Here is a 4,172-nt window from a genome sequence, read left to right as displayed (position 1 = left end):
TAACTGTATGGATACTGTAGTTGTAGTAGGCAGCAGGCAACAGTTCCGTATTGACTGTATACGTAAGAATGTGGCGTGGTGGAACAGAACCGTGGAGGAGTGGCAAGTCTGACGACACTGGTTGGACTGCTGCCAGTTATGAAGGTGAGGGCTATATTAAGTTAGGAACAGATCGCAATTTAATGGAGGGAGGGGTGGTCCAAAATAGGAGAGGGTTGTTCAACTTTTTTGTGTTGCTTTGGGGATAGTTTTTATTGGGCACATGGGAGGCTAGTATGTTTTCTTTCCTGGTTAACGTTCACACTTTTGTATGTTTTACTATATAATGTCTTCCATATAGCCAAATGTCCTCATCTGCTTGCATCTGCTTCCACCCTATATCAAGGTGTTTTGGTACTTCCCTTATGTGCTATAGGCTTTTCAGTTTTCCATGTGCTTCCTTTTGCTATACAGGTCAGTATAGTCTACACTCTAAACATTAGGGGTTCAACAAGGGTTCTTCTAAGATCCAAATGTTTCAGTTGGGGAGTTAGGTTCCTGCAAGAACCCGCACCAACTAAGGAGGTTCCTCGATGAACCCCTCCTCATATGGGGTTCTTTGAAGAACCTTAAGGTTCTTGACACTGAAAATGGCCCCCAAAAGGTTCTTCCAAGAACCCCATATGAGGTGGGGTTCATTGAGGAACCTCCTTAGTTGGTGGGGGGTTCTTGCAGGAACCTAACTGCCCAACTGAAACATTTGAATTTGAAAGGACAGCAGGTGTAGACACTTAACTGAAAAATGTAAAGATTTAAGGTAAGTTTGTTCGTTGTATGATCTAAGTTGATATTGTTTTATGATGATACCATCAATCTTTTCATATTTGTGCAAATCTTAAAAAATGGACACAATTCAATGGATATCAATCATCAACACAGAGGTAAGAATATGTATGCTATAACAATATGTTGAAGGCTAGCTGTTTAGGGTGCAGATGACTGAACTGCTCATGTTTGTTTCTGTGTCTGCAGGTATACAGACAAGGAGGCATACAAAGGTATGTCAATTACGTCTTCAATTAATATCCCATATAAAGGTCTCTACATTATGGACAAGGTATGTGTATGAAAAGCATTATCAAAACAGTTTTTTTCATTCACATTTACCACAAAAAGGTATGGATACTGTCATGTGCATGTTTTGTTAATCATCTGTATAAGGTATTCCCAAACTGGGGGTATGCACAATGCTGTCGGTGGTACGCCAAATAAAAATGTGATTCACATTTAAAAATAATAATAATAATAATTTAAAAAAAAATTCTTCTCATTTTAAAACAGTACATTTATATTTTCCAACGGGGCTATACATTTGGGTGAGGCTTTTCTTCTCGTCTGAGTAGCCTCGTTTCAGTGCCAAAAATAAAATTAAACCTTCTAGTGTTCAGCGAAATAACAACACAATGTCAAATACAGGTAGCCTAGTCAAATAATTACATTAACCATTATTCTCTCGCGGGAATTCCACTAACAGTCCGTATGTAGCCAAACCTAGCTGCTGCTCATGTTGGTATCTGTAATGAATGCGCAAAAGCCATGACAGGGAGACATAGTGGAGTGGTAACGCACATGCAAGCAGTGGCTCCCAACGCCACTTGGGTAAACTGCAGCATCCACCGAGAGAGGCTCTTGTTGCCAAGGGAATGCCTGACAGCTTGAAAGACGTTTTGGACACTACAGTGAAAATGGTTAACTTTGTTAAAGCAAGGCCCCTGAACTTTCGTGTATTTTCTGCACTATGCAATGATATGGGCAGCGACCATGTAACGCTTTACAACATACAGAAGTGAGCTTGTTATCAAGGAGCAAAGTATTGACAAGTTTTTTTAAATTGAGAGATGAGCTTAAAGTTTTCTTTACTGACATAATTTTCACTTGTCTGACCGCTTGCATGATGACAAGTTTCTCACACGACTGGCCTATCTGGGTGATGTTTTTCTTGTCTGAATGATCTGGATCTAGGATTACAGGGACTCTCCGCAACTATATTCAATGTGTGAGACAACATTGAGGCTATGATTAAGAAGTTGGAGCTCTTCTGTGTCTGCAGAGGATAACACACGTCTTTCCATCATTGTATGATTTTTTTGTGTGAAAATGAACTCAAGCTTACGGACAATGTCAAATGTGATATAGCGAAGCACCTGAGTGAGCTGGGTGCACAATTACGCAGGTACTTTCCCGAAGCGGATGACACAAACAACTGGATTCATTATCCCTTTCATGCGCTGCCTCCAGTCCACTTACCGATAACTGAAAAAGAGAGCCTCATCGAAATTGCAACAAGCGGTTCTGTGAAAATTGAATTTAATCAGAAGCCACTGCCAGATTTCTGGATTGGGCTGCGCTCAGAGTATCCTGCCTTGTCAAATTGCGCTGTTAAGACACTGATGCCCACGTTGCAACCACGTACCTATGTGAGAGTGGATTCTCGGCCCTCATGAAAACTAAATACAGGCACAGACTGTGTGTGGAAAATGATTTAAGACTGAGACTCTCTCCAATACAACCCAACATTGCAGAGTTATGAGCATCCCTTCAAGCACACCCTTCTCATTAACCTGTGGTGAGTTATTCACAATTTTCAATGAACAAATTAAGTTTTATAAGTAAGATGGTTAAATAAAGAGCAAAAATATTCATTATTATTATATTTTTATTTGTGCCCTGGTCCTATAAGAGCTCTTTGTCACTTCCCACGAGCCGGGTTGTGGCAAAAACTCACACTCATTCTTATGTCTAATAAATGCATCGTATAGTGTGTGTGTGGCAGGTTTACAATGATGGCAAAAAACAACACTTGAGAGTGTGCTGACCCTGGTGCTAGAGGGGGTACGCAGCTGGAGGTTGAATGTTTGAAGGGGTACGGGACTATAAAAAGTTTGGGAACCACTGATCTGTATAATTACTATTTTTTGGATTCATAGACTTCACCCTCCCTACACCTCTGATGAATATAACAGGTAACCTGTTCGATCACCATCCACTGCAAACCATTCTGACTATGGATTCGGAGAACATCAACATCAACACGCCAGAGGATAAACCCATTGGACTTGGGGCTCTGCTGGGAGTTTACCTCATATTTAGATTTTTTTATTCTGCTTTTCCACAAAAATCATAATAAACACTGACAACTAAAATATTGTTGTTATTGTTATGAGTATTATTATTAATAATAATATTAAGGGAGGGGGATAGTTAAAACATTAACCCCCAAAGTGTATTCGAAAGGTTCTTTGAGTATCCATTAAAAGTATTTTTTTGAAGAACCCTTTTAAAGGGTTCTTTGAAGAACTTATCGGGGTTCCCCCACAGTTTCAATTTCAAGAACCCCTAAAGTATACTCCAGGATCCTTTTATTTTTAGATTTTACCAGTCTAATGTGTTTCCTGCTGTCTGTACACCATTCATAGTGACAATAGTGGTAGGTGGATGTTTGTCCAGATCTGCAATAGGCTAAATAGCAATAATACCACATATAGAAGCATTCAAAGCTGCAACAATGTTTAATATGACTCCACAAGAGCAAATAGGAATAGCTGATAGGCAGCGGACAGGCCATGTGCATCATTGCACATGAAAGAACAGTGAAGACATGAAACATGCAGCTCAAAAACCTCCCCTGTTAATCTTGTTTAGGGACAATACAGTTATCCTACCTAGATTATAGTGAAAATGTCATTTGAATAATGCGCAAAAGCCCTGTGCTATGAATGTTTCATTCCATTTGGATCAGTTGTGGGTCTCCTCTGGACAGTTTCTAAGTTGTAGAAAGGCACAGTAGCAGGCCAGTCTGGCTGTATTTTGACTTCTGATACTGAATGTATCAGAAGTATACAGGAAAGCTTAACATGTTCTCTGCCTCCTCCAGAGGGGTCATATTCCTCAGGCACCTAGAACCTAATGCTTCAATATCGCCTAAATATTCAGAGTTATATTCAGAGACTTTTTAAATATATGATCTTTTATACAGTATGTGGCATAAACACAACCAGTCACAATGTTTTAATCTGATGAGGCTACTTCGAAAGTCTCCTGTAGGTCTCCACACCTTCATCCAAAATATCATTCCAGCATCCTCAAAATGACTTGACATTAACCAGGTTTCCATCCAACATTTGTAATGCGAG

This window comes from Salvelinus alpinus, chromosome 4 (assembly GCF_045679555.1).
Source record: "Salvelinus alpinus chromosome 4, SLU_Salpinus.1, whole genome shotgun sequence".
Taxonomy (NCBI): Eukaryota; Metazoa; Chordata; class Actinopteri; order Salmoniformes; family Salmonidae; genus Salvelinus; species Salvelinus alpinus.
Note: the sequence above shows the minus strand (reverse complement) of the source record.